Genomic DNA, 19618 nt, shown 5'->3' with positions numbered 1-19618 from the left:
ACAGCATGAGGGGTATTAAGGGATTGCCCTGTCTGATGCGGCCGCACGAGACCGGGAGAGGTCTCCAACATATTCCAGGGGCATTGCTCACCGGGGATAGGAGCTGCACCACGTGGACGTGGGCAGCTGTCTTTAGATTGAACCCCAGGCGGGAGTCACCCACTGACAGGGGTTGTGTGTGTGCCTTCCCCCTTCCTTCTGGTGGCATACTTATGGGGGCATTGATTGAAGATTACCACATGGGGAAAGACCTCAACGTAAGGCCTGATCCCGATTGGAAAATTGCACAGGTACTGTAGTAAGTGAGCAAGGGACCCAGTAACCACTGAGGCGGGAACAAGAGCACTGTACATTTCTTTTTTTTTTGTTGCAGATTTTATATAGCGCGAACTCGACCCGAAGGTATTGGAGCGCTTTACATGATCGCCGGTTACGTTACACATTCAGGCACGGGGAGATTAAGTGATTTGCCCAGAATCACAGGATGTGGCCACGACCCCGAGACTTGAACCCTGGTTCCCAACACCAAAGTCGGCAGTCTAGCCGACGGACCACATCCTCTCCCTCTTATATTAGGGGCACAGATGCTGATCCTGGTGTGTTTATGTGCGGGCTTGGTGATTCTACACCGTGAGGGTCCTGTGGTGAGTTACGTGTTACTCTTCCCCCAAATGTAGTTCATATTTTCTGGCCTGATTTATGACGCCTGCTATGCTCATACTGACAGAATAGTGACTACTCTTGCAGGACTTGCATAATATGTACAAGCGGAAGTGATTTTATGACATAAGCAAACTAGAAGTGTTTACTGTACTGCACTAAATGTCGTGTTGATAATTGCCTGGTTGGCCTAGTGATTTATAAACTAACTGTTATGTGCATGACAATTGCCTAGTTGGCAAAGTGATTTATGTGATTTTGCTTGATGTTTTAGGTATAATACAAATGATATTTCTATACAACCTGGTGTGAAGTTTCTTTTTGTGGTGTGCCTAGTGTGTCGCTGGTGTGTGTGTGTGTTGCAAAAATGCTTTACACATTGCCTCTGGGATGATCATGACAGCTCTGCCAAGCTACCAAGGGGGTGAGCAGGGATTATCTTGTGTGTGTAACTCCCTTACCCTGACTAGAGTGGTGGATTCTGCCTGGCTTAGGTGCATACCCTAGCCAACTAGAAACCCCAATTCTAACAATTACCTTCAGAGAGACTGCTCCAACATTACTGATCTAGTATTAAAGACCACCTTCCTCAACATCAGACCCAACATTCGTTTTGCAGAGTAATGAGAGGCACCCCCTGCGCTTAGGGGTGGGGCGCCGTTAGTGGGATTTCGGGCAAGAGGAAACAGTTTTGTTTCTCACAAAGTGGTCAAGGGGAGGGTCGCAAGGAAATGCGAGAAGTTAGGGAGGTGCTCTGGTGATCCCTCCCCGAAGCTATTAAAAGTTCTGGACTCAGGGGAGTAGCTCTCTTTGTCCTCTCGCCTCAGGGGGTTGCTGGAGGGTCGCAGCTGGTGCAGTTTTTCTGGAGCGGATTGGCTGGCCCTGCGGCGCTTGCGGCGATCCACACAGGTGATGGGCCCTCACGGCTTAGCGGGCGGTTAGGGGCATGCAGGGAGACGGGTCATTCTATTGTTTTAAGCTGTATATTTACCGCCACGCCAACCGCATTTCGGTGCGGTGAATCAAAGCGCGCTAATGAAGGCGCCTTTGATGTGCAGAGCGAACGCGGAAAGTCCGACAGCAGCATCAGCATCAAGCGGGATCCGCATACTACAAAGGGCTTTGCATCGTAAGCCTGGGTGTGAGAATGGGCGCGCTGCGGGGTAGCAATGTGAGTGTTCGAGGTTGGCGGCAGGCGCGTCGCGCCTACTGACTCGCGACGATGAAGCGCCCATATGAACCGCCTCGATGCAGCGGTAAATTAGGAGTTTTTGTAAAATGGATTACCACTGATCGCCTCAGGTGCAGGAAACCAGGGTTCGAGCCTCGAGGTCGCGTACACATCCTGTGATTCGGAGCAAATCACTTAATCTCCCCGTGCCTTAAGGTGTAATGTAAATGCGGTGCTATGTAAAGCACTCCAATACCTTCGGGTCGAGTTCGCGCTATATAAATATGCATCGCCTCGGGTGCAGGAAACCAGGGTTCGAGCCTCTGGGTCGCATCCACATCTTGTGATATGGGGAAAATCAATTCATCTCCCCGTGTCTTAATGTGTTGTGTAATGTAAATACGGTGCTAGGTAAAGCGCTCCAATACCTTCGGGTCGAGTTCGCGCTATATAAATATGCAAAATAAAAAAATAAAAAGGTGCACAGAGCCTGTTTATATGGTTGGCAATTGCAGGGATGGTAATGGACAAAGTACACTCAACAGCAAGCCCAGGTGACGCTTCCCTTTTAAGGCTGGCAGTACGGAGGGCGAGCCAAAGGGGGTGGCGCTAGGGTAATAGGCGGAGCCCAGTTGGATGGTGAGAAGAGTTAAGGGGGTGAGACATGTTAATAGTGGGAGTCTTCACGAGGGGTTGGGGGCGAATTAAATAAAAAAATTTTTTTAAAATTTAAAAAAATTAGGGAAACAGGGAGCGCGTGTTGGTCATTTAACAAGGGTATTAGGGAGGAGGCGCAACAAAAGAGGTAGGTTAGTTATATTAAAAGCCTGGCACACAAGCAGGTGTCACGACGCATACAAGCATGGCACCTGGGGGCGAAGGTTGGGGATGCGCACGTTAGTCCGGGGTATGCAGCTAGTAAGTATGCTGAGTGTTCCGTGGAAGCTGGGTATTCTGTGGAAGGGGCAATTTTGGTCCTAGTGTTCGGCCCAGGGGAGTGTGACATGCATGTGGCTCGCAGGGGCAAGGACGCTCAAAAGGGAAAGGAAGGGTCATTGGGCAGTCTTTAACTCTCTTTTATTTTCGTAGAGGGCAGGATGTCGCCAAAGAGGACATGGGGGGGCAAGGAGGCCCCGGTGACAGCAGAGGATTTTCAATCCCTGGCAGCATTGTGGGAGATGGCGAAGAAAGGCGGCATCGATTGGGCACTGAAGACACGCCTTGTCTCGTTTTAAGTTGACAGAATTCAGAGCGCGATGGCCGCAAGCAGACGATCAGATGACGGTCTTCCCGGAAAGCCTGTGGAAGCTTGGTGCCCCATTGCTCCCGACCTGATAGTGGCTTCAGTTGCACCCAAGACATTGGTGCCGATTAGGATCCTGGAAAAAATTTCCCCGTACGACTCGTATCCGGTCTTTTTACCGTACGAATCGTACAAGTGCTGTACAAACTGCCAAGTACGATTCGCATGGGAAAAACTCCATACGAATCGCATTGGGAATAATTCCCCACACGTCCTTGGGTCGGAAAATGTGTCCGACACGTCCCCGGACGATTTACCATAAAAATGTGAAAAGTGAAGTCCGACCGCGCAAGTACGATCCATCCCGTGCGTCCGATGTTACAACCGTATGGAAAAAACACCGTCCGCACCGAACTCCCATTGCAACCAGGGAGATGTGCATTCATACACGCCGAACACCCCCCCCAGCCCCCGTATGTACGCGCTGACCCCCCCCAGCCCCCATATGTACGCGCCGACCCCCCCAGCCCCCGTATGTACGCGCCGACCCCCCCCAGCCCCCGTATGTACGCGCCGTACCCCCCCATGTATGTACACCCGTGTACGTACGAGTCGTACCCCCGTGTATGTACACCCGTGTACGTACGAGTCGTACCCCCACCCGTGTATGTACGGTGCGTACCCCCAGCGCTACGCGCTGGGGGTACGCACCGTACGCACCGTACATACACGGGTGGGGGTACGACTCGTACGTACACGGGTGTACATACATGGGGGTACGGTGCGTACATACAAGGGCTGGGGGGGTCGGCGCGTACATACGGGGACTGGGGGGGGTCGGCACGTACATACGGGGGCGGGGGGGGGTCGGCGCGTACATACGGGGGCTGGGGGGGGTACGGCGCATACCGGGCACCCTAATCTGGTCGTTTCGTGGCGTACTTCGCTTTTCCGGCACTTTTTGGGTGCCGTAAAAATATTGACGTCCGGACTGCTGTCGGTTCGATTCGTACTTCCTGGTTCGTGAAACGCTGCATGAACGCGTCCCGACGTCACGTCGGCGCTTTCCCGGATCACATTTGTCTGTATATTTTCGTCGGTCTGTGTTTTGTACGACTCGTACGGAAATGGTGTTTCCGTGCGAATCGTACTTGCATGTTTGTAAAGTTTTACAACCGGGTACGAGTCGGACGGAGAAAACGCTCCGACCGACGGTTCGTACCCGGTTTTTCCAGGATCCTAATCGGCACCTAAGTGTATGTATGAGAAAGCATGGCAGGTTTACTTAACAGTCACAAAGGGAGCAGGGTGTGTGGAGGAATTCACAATGCAGAGAGTGCTGTTGTTCATAGTTCGTCAGAGAGAGAACGGAAGGTCGTTGCCTCTGGTTAGTATGCAGTTGTCGGCAATTTCCTTCTTTGTGGGATTAAAAGGGGTGACGGATCCCACTAAGGACATCCGAGTCAGATGGGCTATAAAAGGCTGGGAGCGATTGGCGCCAGGGGTGAAGGATAACAGGAGACCCATAGATGCCAGAAGGCTGGTAAATATCTTGGGAGTGTTACCACAGGTGTGTGTGTCAGCATACGAAGTGCACCTGCTGAGATTAGCGTATTCTTTAGCCTTCTTTGGGGCATTCCGGATATCTGAGCTTATACCAGGCTCTAAGGCGGACATAAAAGGGGGAATCTTTATGGGTGATGTGGTGGTGGCCGTGGACTTACTGCAGGTTAGAGTGAGGAGGTCAAAAACGGACCCTCTGGGGAGAGGCGTGTGGGTCCAGCTAAGAGCAGTACAGGGGGCATGTTATTGCCCGGTGGTGTTGGTAGAGAAGTTCTTGCAGATGAGGCCTGGGGGCAGAGATGATAGGTTCCTTAAGCATGCGGATGGAATGCCGCTGACAAGATTTCAGTTCACGCGCTTATGTAGACGCTCTCTGGGTCTGTTGGGCGAAGAGACTGCTCATTTCACATCACATTCATTCAGAATTGGGGCGGCCACAACAGCAGCGAATTTAGGACTCTCATCAGAAACAATCAAGAGAGTGGGCAGATGGAATTCATCTTGTTTTGAGCGTTATGTTCGACCGCAGTTGGTGTAGGCAGGGGTCTGGTTTCGGCATTTTGGTACTGATGCTCCTTTCCTTTTTCTCTCTATTTGTTTCTTGGACTTCATGCAGTGGTTGCAAGTCAGTGGACGCAGGTATGCTGGTGTGGAGACTCAGTCATACAAAGAGCAGGGCAATGGTTCAGCACGTCCGGGGAAGAGAGAACACAAAGGGCCATGGGAGTCAATCATATTTGGATGGGGACTGACGGGCAACGTTTGGAGGACGTCACAGCCCATTTGCAGAGTGCGCTTGACAAGGGTATGCCCATTCCAGACGTGCTGGTGATTCACTCGGGAGGTGAAAGCATGATTCCAGGTGGCAGGAGGGGGGTGAAGGAGTCTCTGTTTTCTACATTCTCATGGGTAAGGAGGGTCTTACCAGACACCACCATATTTTGGTCAGAGGTGCTCATGCAGAGGGTCTGGGGTGGTGACGTGCCATCAGACGCTGTGAACACGTCTGTGAGGAAACTGAATAGGGAGGTGGCAAAACTGTTGAGAGGTTCGCAGATACGTTCCATTAGGCATAGCTTGCTGCAGGCATTAAACACTGAATTGTATCGGGAAGATGGGTTGCATTTGTCTAAGACAGGGTTGGAATTGTTCGTCCAAACCATTTTGGGGGCCATCGCGTTACAGCTAGAAGGGAAGCAGTGCCATAGTGTTACATCTGGAAAGTGAAGCAGCGGTTGGGGGGGGCGAGAGCGCCAGTGAGCTCCTCGTCCTGTGGCGGGGTCCCGGGCAAGAGAGAAAGGGCACGGACTTCTTTTGGCAAAAATGGGCTGACCCTGCAATATGCAGGTAGTCACTGGTGCTCATGGACTGGCAGGAGAGGGGGCCGTCCTGCTGGTGGCCCTGGACTCTCCGGCCCTACGCTAGTAGCCGGTGCTTGGAGGAAGCAAGATGGAGAGAGCAGTTGTGCAGGAAGGCGCTAAGCAGTGCTCTGTTGGTCGCGCTAAAGGGTAGACAACGGATAGTTACCTCAAATGGAAGTAGTGGAAAAAGGGGTTGGGTTGTGGCCTGCTGGTACAACACCCCTCAAGAGTGGATCTAGTGATGCCGAATTGTATATACATGGTAACCTGGGGCGCACTGTATGCAGCGCCATCTTATGTTCAGTAATGTGTGATGGTTTTGATTTAATAAAAGTTGGTAAAAATGTTGAAGGTTTATCAACAAATAAAGATGGTGTTATTAGTCAAATAATAACAGCTACGCAGTGAACACCAATCACTTGTAAAGTGTTTTGTGGGGGGAAAAGGGGGTATAAAGGATTTGAGGATGAATTGCACGTTATATGCCCACTATGAGAGGCACCCCCCACACTTAGGGTTGGGGTGCCGTTAGTGGGATTTCGGGCAAGAGGAAACAGTTTTGTTTCTCACAAAGTGGTCAAGGGGAGGGTCGCAAGGAATTGCGAGAAGATAGAGAGGTGCGCTGGTGATCCCTCCCCGAAGCTATTAAAAGTTCTGGACTCAGGGGAGTAGCCCTCTTTGTCCTCTCGCCTCAGGGGGTTGCTAGAGGGTCGCAGCTGGTGCAGTTTTACCCACCCATCCCAAAGTTAATGGGAGAGTTGGCGGCGTCCCGGGCAAGAGAGAAAGGGCGGGGACTTCTTTTGGCAAAAATGGGCTGACCCTGCAATATGCAGGTAGTCATTGGGGCTCATGGGCTGGCGGGAGAGGGGGCCGTCCTGCTGGTGGCCCTGGACTCTCCGGCCCTACCCTAGTAGCCGGTGCTTGGAGGAAGCAAGATGGAGAGAGCGGTTGTGCAGGAAGGCGCTAAGCAGTGCTCTGTTAGTCGCGTCTAATGGGTAGACGACGGATAGTTACCTCAAATGGAAGTAGTGGAAAAAGGGGTTGGGTTGTGGCCTGAGTGGATCTAGTGATGCCGAATTGTATATAAATGGTAACCTGGGGCGCACTGTATGCAGCGCCATCTTATGTTCAGTAATGTGTGATGGTTTTGATTTAATAAAAGTTGGTAAAAATGTAAAAAGGTTTCTCAACCAAATAAAGATGGTGTTATTAATCAAATAATAAAAGCTACGCAGTGAACACCAATCAATTGTAAAGTGTTTTGTGGGCGGAAAAGGGGGTATAAAGGTTTTGAGGACGAATTGCACGTTATATGCCCACTATAAAACAGTAACTGCGAACACTTAATAACTGAGTTCAGGATCATGGAAAAGTTAAATGGTTTTATTACAAAATCTCAATTCAAGCGATACAGAGAAATCACATGAAGGCTCAGATACAGAGTACATAGTCAGAAATCAGAATCATTCTAAATCCCAATGAACAGGACAATTCATAAATAAAGCATCTCTAGTAGAAATGGAAGCCTCTTATTAAATGGATAGTGTCTCTAGTAGAACAGGAAAAGTCTCTGGTTCACCTACAAAACCAGAGGTTTTTGTACACATTTTATGTAATAAGCAAAAACTGCTAATTCAGCATGGTGTGACTAGTAATAAAGCACACAGGGCAAATCAAAAGCAGGATCGTCATAATAAAACACATAATACTAACCCACTTTTAAGAAAGCTTTTGCGCTGTTGCTGTCTGGAGATGCACAGCACAATATGAAACATTTTTCAGACCATGACCCATACACCAATGTATTCTAGCAGGCCCACATCAGAACTGCTGAGGGCATGAACTTGGGATTGCAATATTTCCACCCAAAAAAGTTTCATTCACAATACATGCACTCTAGGGAAAATATTCAATTATGTCAGAACATTCTGCGCTCTGCCAAGACTGTGGGGAAAAAAAACATGCAGGGGAACATTGATTGGGAGGCGAAATGGGCAGGAGCAAGATGAACAGAACATCAGAACAACATCATTATTAATAAAAATTATGTCAGTTTAAAAATGTGCACAACTATGCTGCATATCTAAACACACTTCTAAAAAACATATTAATATTGTTTTACGTGTAACATTATGATTCACGTTTATGACTAAATTAATTATAAAAATAGTTAGTAATCAAAAATAATTTGTCACGAAAATATTTGCATTAGAAAAAACTTCTACGAATGTGTGCCTAGACTATTTTCATGGAATCCAATTACAGAATTGGCATGTGCTAGGGTTGCCATCTTTCCCAAGGAAAAATACCAGCCATTTGTTCATGTTTTAGATTCTGCAGAGGCCCGCACATGATACCTAAACAGGACTTTGTAAAATCGTGTATATTCCATTTTGCCATGGCTTTTCGGCCTTTGTTTACTTTAACCGTCAGTCATGGATCATTAGGGCAGCTCTATGGCACATTTTAAAGTGCTATTTTTCTTACAGCTCTGTATTAAGTTAGTAATGATAAGAGAAAAAAATACTGTCTTTAGGTGATTGTCCTAATTTGTACACCAGCTGGGACATGAAAATATTGGTCATGCCAGTAAAAAACCAGCAAGGTGGCAACCCTACATGTGGCCAAGATTATGCAGCTATTTCCTGTTACAAGATTACTTTCAGTAGATGTGATAAATATAGGGAGTGTGCACATCATTACCGGATTAAGATGCTCAACTTCAAAAACCATGGTGGGCTTTTTCACATGCGACTCATGATTTTCTGCAGTGCACCCTGCTCTCCCCTCATAGGTACCATGCCGGCTCTTCAGCAGTGGGTGGTCAGGCTCCGTTCAGAGTCAAGGAGATACAGGGTGAGCTGTACTAACTCCTTTCAGATCTCATAACCATTATTGGGATTCTGAGATGAAGAGTGTGTCGGCAACGCGGCAAGCACAAGGGAAGATGTGTTCTAATTTTGTATTTAATTTTCCCTCTTGTCGTCCGTTGACTCCCCGCCCACCCGCCCCTCCTCTCTTACCTGCAGGGGCCACTTCTGCTGCCAGGCTGTGCCACGTTTTATCTAGAAAATAAGTATTAACAAATATATGTTAACTTCCTCCAGCAAATGGTTTCTCTTTTTAACTCCTAAGGGCCTAATTACGAGTTTGGTACTCCATAGGACCGTCCAACTCACTGTGGAGGTGTGGTGGAGGTCTGGGACCGCTGCACCAGTGGTCTGACCGCTGTATTTCAACTACGACATACGACCACCGCAACTGTAGATCCCTGATTGTGGCACAGCGGTCTGGGGTCCGCAAAATGCTGGCGGTGCCGCTGCGACACCACCAAGCTTGAACGAATTTCCTCACTGTAATGGTGCCGATGTAACAGGGCACAATGACCAAACAGGTCAGGCACTGGGACCGGCCTGAGTGGGGACCAGGGCGGGCGGAAAGGGAGGAGCGGAGGGCTAGGAACGGCAGTTAGCCGTTAGCACGGGGACGAGGAAGGAACGAATAAAGGAGCTGAGCAGTAAGAATCCTGTGTCCGTGTCTCTTCTTTCCACAGGGACACTACAACTGGCGACGAAGGGCTTCGAGCTTGCGCGACGACAGAAGTGCCCACCGGGAGTCCACCCCGGTGGCAACAAATCCGGAGCTCGCCCCGCGTGTGGAGGCTAGAGCGTGAAGTCCAAAGCGCCAACCGGGAGTCCACCCCAGCAGCGACTGGCCCGGAGCTGCTTGCCCTGCGTGTGGGGCTGGGAGCGCGACGACAGAAGTGCCCACCGGGAGTCCACCCCGGCGGCAACAAATCCGGAGCTCGCCCCGTGTGTGGATGCTAGAGCGAGTCCAAAGAGCCTACCGGGAGCCCACCCCGGTGGCAATGGTGAAAAGTGCCCAAGAAAGAAGAAAATAACCTCACCTGGCGTGGTAGCGGTGCCCAAAGGCAGAGCCCCAGTGAGTGAAATCAAGCGCTGATGATCGCGGTGTCTCCGGTAATTCAAAAGATAAAATCTCGTTGCACACGAGATTCTCGCGGCGGCCATTTTGAGGTCAGGCGCGAGATTTGCCCAATCCCCCTGTCAGGGACAATCGGCAGCCATCTTTAAGTCGGGCAGATGAGCCAAACAGCAAACAAACATTGGTAAATGAAACGTAAGTAACAAACAAGCATTGGTAAATACAATAGAAGCAACAAACAAGCATTGGTAAAACAAACATTGGTAAATGAAATGGAAGTAACAAATAAGCATTGGTAAATACAATAGAGGCAACAAACAAGCATTGGCAAATGCAACAGAAGTAACAAATAAGCATTGGCAAAGGAAACAGAAGTAGCAAACAAGCATTGGCAAGTGCAACAGAAGTAACAAACAAGCACTGGCGAGCCTAACAGAGAGCAAACAAAGTCTGTAAAAGCAATCAGCAATAACAGTTGAACAATGCCCGACACAGCTCCCACAAGCATATTTGGAGCCTCATTCCCGCTCCGCCCCGAGCCCCTCGTTCTTGAATCTGGTGGGGGCATGGGTCCACGATGGCAAGAATGGATAGAAGATTTTGAGGACTTCATGAAACCGTCCAAGGTGACGGACCTTGAAGAACAACTGTTTGCTCTCAAGAACCTGATTGGCAAGGAAGTTGGACGAATCATAAAAGAACTGCCTGCTGAGTCCTCTGGTGCCTATGACAAAGTCTGCGAAGCACTAAATCGCAAGTTCCTACACAAAAGGAACGTTGACTACGAACGGTACACATTCAATCTGGCCGCGCAAGAGAAAGGTGAGCAAATGGGGGTGTTCGTCACACGTCTGAGACGACTGGCGAGATACTGTGATTTTGACAAGTTTTCAACTGAAGACGCCCTTCGGCTGAGAGTCATAGAAGGTTGCCTCTCCGAACCACTGAGACGCAAATTGCTCAAGAGAAGCTACTCACTAGAAGAGATTGAAGAGATGACAAGAGTAGATGAACAAGCCGATGAACATGCGAAGAAAATAGAAGCAGGGAAAGGTGAGAGACGGATGCAGTCTCGGCAAATGCATGGAAGATCCCCACCACAGGTGCGTTCCTCCAGATCCAAGAAACATCACCACCAGTCAAGCAAAGGACACAAAGGCAGAACCCACACCAAGGAACGATCAGACAGACAACTCAAATGTTACAGATGCGGCTACGACTTCCCACATGCAGACGCATGCCCAGCACTAGGACAACAATGCCGGAAGTGTGGTAGAGACAACCACTTTGAAAGCATGTGCGGGCGATACCCAAAGGTGATCAAAAGGGAAGGTACCGGCAACATCAGCCTTCAAGCAGTCGTCACCATGTCAGAGCAGTCCAGGATAGACGAGACTCATCCACTGGGTCGTCACAATCCAGCTGCCACTCTTGCAGGAAATATCAATCTCGTCGGTCGTCATCAAGAGAATCCCGATCCACATCACCCATCTCTCAAGACCGAAAGGAATATATTTATTGTGTAGCCGACCCTGATCGGCTGAAAGAATACCCGCGATTGGACATCAGAATTGGTGCTCACCCCACCAAGTTCATGCTAGACAGTGGGGCATCACTAAACTACCTGCCCGTAACGGAATACCAACGAATGAAATCACCTCCCAAGCTGGATGACGCACATGTACGAGTATACACGTGGATGTCCAAAAAGATCGCACAATATCAGCCTACATCCATGTCATCGAGGGGCCTGAGGCCGACTGCCTCCTGAGCCTGGCCACCGCAGAACGACTGAAACTGGTTGACATCCCATACCGAGTGGCTGACAAACCAGCTATCATCCAAAAGTTCCCCAAGCTCTTTCAAGGCCTGGGAAAAATGAAGGACTGCCAAATAAGACTGCACATAAACGAACAAATCACACCGATAGCACAGCATCACCGGAAAATCCAGTTTCACCTGCAAGAAGCCGTGGAGAAGGAGCTCCAAGATCTACTGGAAGCAGATATCATAGAAAGAACAGATGGACCAACCCCATGGGTCTCCCCGGTGGTGGTAGTCCCGAAGAAAGGGGAAACCAGCTGAGTCCGCCTATGTGTGGACATGAGGGCGCCCAACATGGCGATAGAGAGAGAGAGACATCCAGGCCCTCACATGTATGTATGTATGTATAGCACATTTATAAAGCGCTCCTGTCACCCATCGGGCATCCTGGCGCTGTGATCTAACTAATCCTGCAGCAAAGACAATACTGTATCGGCAAGCTACTCAGTCCTTGGAAACAGGTGAGTTTTTAATTCTTTTTTAAAAGATAGGAGATCTCCTAAACATCTAAGCGGCAGTGGCAGATCGTTCCACAACTTAGATGCCATATAGACAAAAGAGCGTCCCCCCATCCGCTTTCTCCGGATTTTGGGGACAACTACCAAGTTAGCTGAAGCAGAGCAATAGGGATGTACCAAGAGAACATCTCCTGTAAGGGTAGTGGTCCCAAACCATGTCGGGCCCGAAAGACCAAGCATAAAGCTTTAAACTCGACCCGCTGAGAGATAGGCAGCCAGTGCAGATCTTTAAGTGCTGCAGATGACGAATCAAAACGTCGGCGGGATAGTGCTAACTTAGCAGCAAAGTTCTGTACCTGTTGTAGTTTGCCTAATGCCGTGATAGGTGCCCCCAGAAGCAGTGCATTGCAGTAATCAAGTCTACTTAAAATGATACTGCGCACTACTTCTGGTCTGGCATGGGCGGGAAGCAAAGGGAGAATCTTCCGCAAAGTGCGCAACAGCCCCATACAGGAGGACACTGTTTTATCAATGAAACCCTCTAGTTGAAGATTGGGTTCCATTGTCACACCCAGATTACGAACTGAGCTTGCCGCTGCTACGGTACCCTGTAAGGAGGGAGGCCAAAAGTCCTGCGGTAGAGATCGTGGGACACGGTCCGCTGAGCAGTGCAGCACCTCCGTCTTGGAGATGTTAAATTGCAACGAATTATTACTCAGCCGTGGAGACCATACAATGGTGAAAGGTCTCCAGTGACACCGCCTTCTCCCCCTCAAAGGAGAAGATAAGTTGGGTGTCATCAGCATAATTGGTGACCGCTATGCCAAAAGATTTAATTAACTTGACCAGGGGGCGGAGGTAGAGATTGAAAATAATGGGACTGATGGCTGATCCCTGGGGTACGCCCTGCCCTACCCTTCTGATGGTAGACTTGAAGGGAGGCAGGGCAACCACCTGATGTCTGTTGGCCAGGTATGAAACAAGCCAGTCTCGGGCCAAACCCATCACACCAGCCTCCTCCAATCTCCTCGTCAAGATGGCGTGATTGACCGTATCGAACGCTGCCGACATGTCAAGCAGCACTAAAAAGGCTGCCTGACCATGATCGGCACGCGAACGAAGGTCACTCAAAACGGTCACCAAAGCTGATTCGGTTCCATGCGCTGGCCTGAACCCGAACTGCGCCATGTCCAGACAGTCATTGGCTTCCAAAAAACCGGACAGATGTTTCGTGACCAGTTTCTCCAAGATCTTAATCGGGAAGGGAAGCAATGAAATAGGTCTGTAATTAGCGGGGGATAGGGGGTCCAGTGATTCCTTCTTCAACAGCGGAGAAACTACCGCAAGCTTCCAGCTGTCCGGAACCTGGGCGGAACCGAGAGACTGGCAGCAGATTGCATGGAGAGGAGGAAACAGCTCCTCCCCAAACACCTTCCAAAACTTGTGCGGAAGTACATCAAGAGGAGAACCTGAAGACACACTATCTGCTAAAGCAACAAACTCTGCAAAGGAGGGGGAGGGAAAGCTGTCCAACCTTGCTCTCCCAACCTCCAACTCTGATGTAGGCGGGAGAGCGGCCTCTGAGATATTGGGACTCAGTTTACTCAAGATGGTCGCGATCTTATCTTCGAAGGCCATGGCCAACGAGTCGCAGAGTAACTGAGAGGCAGGAATAACTGTAGGAGCACTAGCCGGTCGAGACAGCTCGTTGACAATTTTAAACAAAGCCTGAGCTTTATTAGAGGCTGACAATAAAGTCTCCTCTAAGAACCTTGCTTTTGCACACTTAATCTGTGATTTATAAGCTGCCAGCTCCTGCCTAAAAAGGGCTAGATCCAAAGCCAAATAGTGTTTCCTCCATCTCCGCTCTGCCCATTTACATTGATGTTTAAGTAGGAGGAGCTCCCTCGAAAACCAAGGCATGGCAGCTCTAATTCTGTCTCGCATTTTCCTTAACGGAGCCAGCTTGTCCAGAGAAGCCGTGATTCGCTGAATAAGGGCATTATAACTTTCCTCCACATTTTTTTCCAGTTGGAAAGCTTTCGAGAGCAGATCAGGAAGGGATTCACCTCTCAAGAGCCTTGACCATTGTCTCCCAATCTTAACATTTGCCGTGCTACTGCACTTAGAGTGGCCTACCGGGAGATCTGCAGAAAAAAGAACTAGTGCATGGTCCGTCCAGCATTGCGGTAGGATGTTTCCAACCCTCACCTGACTGGAGTTGGCAAAGATCAAATCCAAGATGTGTCCCCTCTGATGAGTCTTCGAGGCAACCAACTGCTCCAGATTGATGTTACAACATGCCTGAGTAAGGCATGTAAAGGCTGAATCTGTTGGCCCATCTGGCCACAGATGAAAATCCCCCAGCACTATCAATCTGGCATGGGAATTAGATAGATCATAAATCAAGTCAATGAGTTCGGACACGGCAGACATAGCGCCAGCTGGGGGTCTATAACACAAAAGAACAGTGAATAGCACCCCCCCTCTGTCCTTTCAGTGAAAAACCCATCAGTTCGTATTCCCTGATTTTCTTAATTTCTAACTGGGAGAAATCCAACGACTCTCTATAAATCAGCCCTACACCTCCTCCTCTAGCACCAGCACGTGGGTTATGTCTGATCTTATATCCTGGGGGCAAGCTTGCCCCAATTCGACTCCACTATCTATCCTCGTCCATGTTTCCGTCATGAATAAGGCGTCTAGATCATGTTGTTCTATGAGTAGCGCTATCTCTGTATGATGCCTACCCAAAGATTTAACATTCAGCAAGCCGCAGGCCAAAGACTTGTGGCTTTTAACGGTAGTAGTGGATTGATGTTCTACCAAAACAGCAGGTTTCAGGACATATAGATCCTCTTTCGTGTAGGTTAGGCGCCTATGTGAGACCGGAGCCACAATTTCACCCGCCAGCGCGCCCTGTGCGCGAACGGGCGCAAACGGGTTTACCTCTGGCGCACCTCCGGCGCGCCCACGACGCGACCGCTGCGCGCCAACGCTGCGCGCTGGGCTCTCCATTCCTTTTTATCACCGTGGAGCGCGGGAAACCGCCTATGCGAACGTCTAGCCCGCCAACCAAGATGGCGCCTAGTCACCGGCCCGTTTCCAACCACTCACCCAAGATGGCGGCTAACGCTGCGATGTAAACCTCCCAGGAAGCCCTACACACTGAGTCCCACAAATGCGGGTGAAGTTCCAATTTATAGTGCAGGTAAGACTCACTAATCACCCCCCCAATAGTGAAAGCACGAATGTACAAATTATGGTACGAGCGCGAACAGAGCAAAGGCCAGGCTATAACAAAATTAAAATTAGGAACAGTTTTTAAAAAGCCAATAAAGCTATGACACGCATGCAGGTTCAGAGATCTACCTGTTGGAGTAGAAAGAACGCCTTAAATGCAAGATGCAAAGCAGGATGCGAAGCAGTGCGCGGGAAACTGCCTATGCGAACGTCTAGCCCGCCAACCAAGATGGCGCCTAGTCACCGGCCCGTTTCCAACCACTCACCCAAGATGGTGGCTAATGCTGCGATGTAAACCTCCCAGGAAGCCCTACACACTGAGTCCCACAAATGCGGGTGAAGTTCCAATTTATAGTGCAGGTAAGACTCACTAATCACCGCCCCCAATAGTGCAAGCGCGAATGTACAAATGATGGTACGAGCGCGAACAGAGCAAAGGCCAGGCTATAACAAAATTAATCACTTCTCTCAACGAAGCCAAGATATTTTCTAGATCTCAACAAAGGATACCACCAGCTAGAATTGCATGAAAGGTCAATATATATCACAACTTTCTCGACACACCTCGGGCTATTCAGATATAAAAGACTACGTTTCGGAGTGTCATCAGCAGCGGAAATATTCCAAGAGGCAATCAGGAGAACAATACATCACATTCCACATGTCCTAAACTACAGCGATGACATCCTCGTATATGGAGCAACGACTCAAGAACAGGAAAAAACACTACATCAGGTCTGTCATGCACTCATGGAAGCCAACCTCACACTCAACCAAGACAAGTGTGAATTTCACAAACCCACACTGAAATTTTTCGGCCACATATTCTCTGGAAGTGGCATGAAACCAGACCCAGAAAAGGTAGCAGCACTAAACGACACACCAAGCCCAGATGACGTGGGCGATGTACGATCATTCCTAGGCATGGCCAGCTACTGTTCCAGATATATACCTGACTACGCCACGTTAAGTTACCCTCTGAGGATGTTCACCAAGCAAGGACAACCTTTTCAGTGGTCCACCCAATGTGAAGGGGCGTTCAGAGAGATCAAAAGAACTGTAGAGTCGGCCAAAAATTTTGCTTACTTCAATCCAAAAAAGAAAACAGAGATAACAGTGGACGCCAGCCCCGTAGGACTAGGAGCCATCCTAGCACAATATGAGAGAGAAGAAGATCAGCGACACATAGTAGCATATGCCAGCAGAAGTCTAACAGACACGGAGAGAGCGTATTCACAGCCAGAAAAAGAAAGCCTGGCCGTTGTCTGGGCGTTTGATGACTTCCACATCTTCATCTTTGGGAAACACTTTACACTAGTGACTGACCATCAAGCCTTGATCACAATTTTTGGAAACCCACGAGCAAAAATGCCACCAAGAATAGAGCGATGGGGCCTCCGGCTCCAGGAATACACCTACACCATCATTGACAAGCCAGGAAAAGCTGCAAACCCTGCAGACTACATGTCCCGACACCCCATCAGATCCAGCAAATCAGAACAATCAATTGAGGAAGAATACATTCACTTTGAAGTAGACCAAGCGAGACCTCCTGCTGTTCCACTGGAAGCCATTTGTGAAGCGACGCAGACAGATGCCACCCTGCAAGAGGTGAAACGTCGGATTCAAACCAACAGCTGGAGACACACGCAAAGCAGCGAACAAAATGACCAAGAAATGGCGGCATTCAAACATGTCCACGACAAACTGTCAATAGCAGCAAATGGTCTCGTCCTACGAGACACCAGAATAGTGATCCCACGACAACTCAGACAAGGGGTCATCATTTTAGCACATGAAGGGCACCGGGGCATAGTAGCCACAAAAAGAGCACTCCGTGAAAGTCTGGTTTCCAATACTAGACCTGATGGTAGAGACAACCCTGAAAGACTGCCCGCAGTGTCAACTGGTGAGCCGTCCGGATCCTCCTGCACCACTACAAATGTCTCCACTACCGGAGGGTGTCTGGCAACACATTGCCATTGACTTCTTTGGGCCAATAAAATCGAGCAAATATGTCCTGGTCATCATGGACGAGTACTCCAGATTCCCCATCGCACAACTGTGCTCATCCACGAAAGCATCGAGTATCATACCGATACTAGAAGAGGTCTTTGCCGCATGGGGCATTCCCCTTGTGGTGAAGTCAGATAACGGGCCTCCATTCAACAGCCATGACTTTGCTGATTTTGCTCAACACCTCAACTTCAAGCACCGCAAGATCACACCATTATGGCCTCAGGCCAACGGAATGGTCGAACGCTTCATATCCACGATCAAGAAAGCCATTCAGCAAGCAGAACTCACCGGAAAGAACCTTCAGATGGCACTCAACGAGGTACTGCGAGCGTACCGAAACACGCCTCATTCCACCACAGGCAAATGTCCTGCCACTCTCATGCTGGGACGCCCAGTGCGCACCAGACTAGCAATGATGACTATGGCAGCGAACGAACAGTATCCCGACTCTGACCATGAGGAGATGGCAGCCAGAGACAAGATAAAGAAAGAAAAGATGAAGGACTATGCTGATGAACGACGACGTGCTACGTCCCCTCAAATACAAGAAGGAGACTGGGTGCTTGCACGACAAGAGCAGCCCCGGAAGGCTGATAGCAAGTACCATGAGGTTCCGCTGAAGGTGATATAACAAAAAGGAACTATGATCACTGCAGAGACCGACGGAAGAAGACTTACCAGGAACGTGACGCACTTTAAAAAGTGCGGACCCAACGTTAAGAACCTACTGACTGAACTGAAAATGGAGAGGAGAGAACCAGAGACACTGCCCCACCGCAGTCAGGCATTGATGGAAATGGCCGACGAGAACAAGCGTGACAATACTGAACTCCAGTCACGCCCCAGAAGGGTCATCACAAAACCGTCTCTCCTTATTGAGGAACTTTAAAAAAAAAAAAAAAAAGGGACAGTTGCTGTGTTGTTCATATTTTGCTTTTCATTTACAGAGGGGGGAGATGTAATGGTGCCGATGTAACAGGGCACAATGACCAAACAGGTCAGGCACTAGGACCGGCCTGGGTGGGGACCAGGGCGGGCAGAAAGGGAGGAGCGGAGGGCTAGGAACGGCAGTTAGCCGTTAGCCCGGGGACGAGGAAGGAACGAATAAAGGAGCTGAGCAGTAAGAATCCTGTGTCCGTGTCTCTTCTTTCCAAAGAGACACTACACTCACCATCACAATGTCGGTGCTCCCAAACTTCGGGGCATATTATCAAGCCAGGCGATAAAATTATAGCCACTTTAGCGGCAGAAAACTGCCGCTAAAACGGCGATAATGGGCTTGATAATATGCTCTATGGAATTCCAATTGAAGCTCATGTTAGATGTGAAGGACATCTAACATGGGCTTCAATTGGAATTCTCCAGGGCATATTATCAAGCCCATTATCGCTGCTTTAGCGGCAGTTTTCTGCCGCTAAAGCGGTGATAATTTTAACGCCGTTCTTGATAATATGCCCCACTGTTGTGTAATTCCACAGTTGTTTTTTTTGTAGCCCTGCAGCAACTTCTTTCATTGGTGGATGGGTCCGTTGGGAGAAATAAATGGACTGAAGAAGTGCCCTATATACTGTGTGTCACGAGAGTGTTTACAAGAGCTAATATTTTATGCTAATCTTGTCTTATTTGTCAGCCGTGGTGTTTTTACTTATGGGCTCCACTGGGCCCCATATCCATTTATCTGAACAGTGTCTGTAGCAGTGAGAAAAACTATAAACAAGCAAAGATACATAGATGAAAGAAGCTGTCATTTTTTTTTTTTTTTGCAAGCGCGTGTATTGTCGCTGCAGCAAAATGAAGAGAGCCTTTCATCATAAATAAAACTGTTTGTCACACAGTTCTCCTCTAATGAGCAATGTGAGTCAGGCTTCTGTGGAATTCTCAAATCCATAATCAAAATATAACCACAAAATATTAAAAAAAAACATCAGGAAGCACTGAAACGAGGAAGTTAAATAAATTAAGCATGCAAGTCACGACTTCTTTTTATTATGCAATTCCAAAGAATGTGTCTTTGCACATTTTGCTCTTCATGAAATAGCACTATTTCATGTCTGCTAATTAATTTGTTGTTCTTTCAATGCATTTGATTTAATCCTTCAAGGAAAATCAGAAAACTCAACTAGAACAACAC

Source organism: Triturus cristatus, chromosome 6 (genome assembly GCF_964204655.1).
Source record: "Triturus cristatus chromosome 6, aTriCri1.1, whole genome shotgun sequence".
Lineage (NCBI taxonomy): Eukaryota > Metazoa > Chordata > Amphibia > Caudata > Salamandridae > Triturus > Triturus cristatus.
This window is presented reverse-complemented; position numbering follows the sequence as displayed.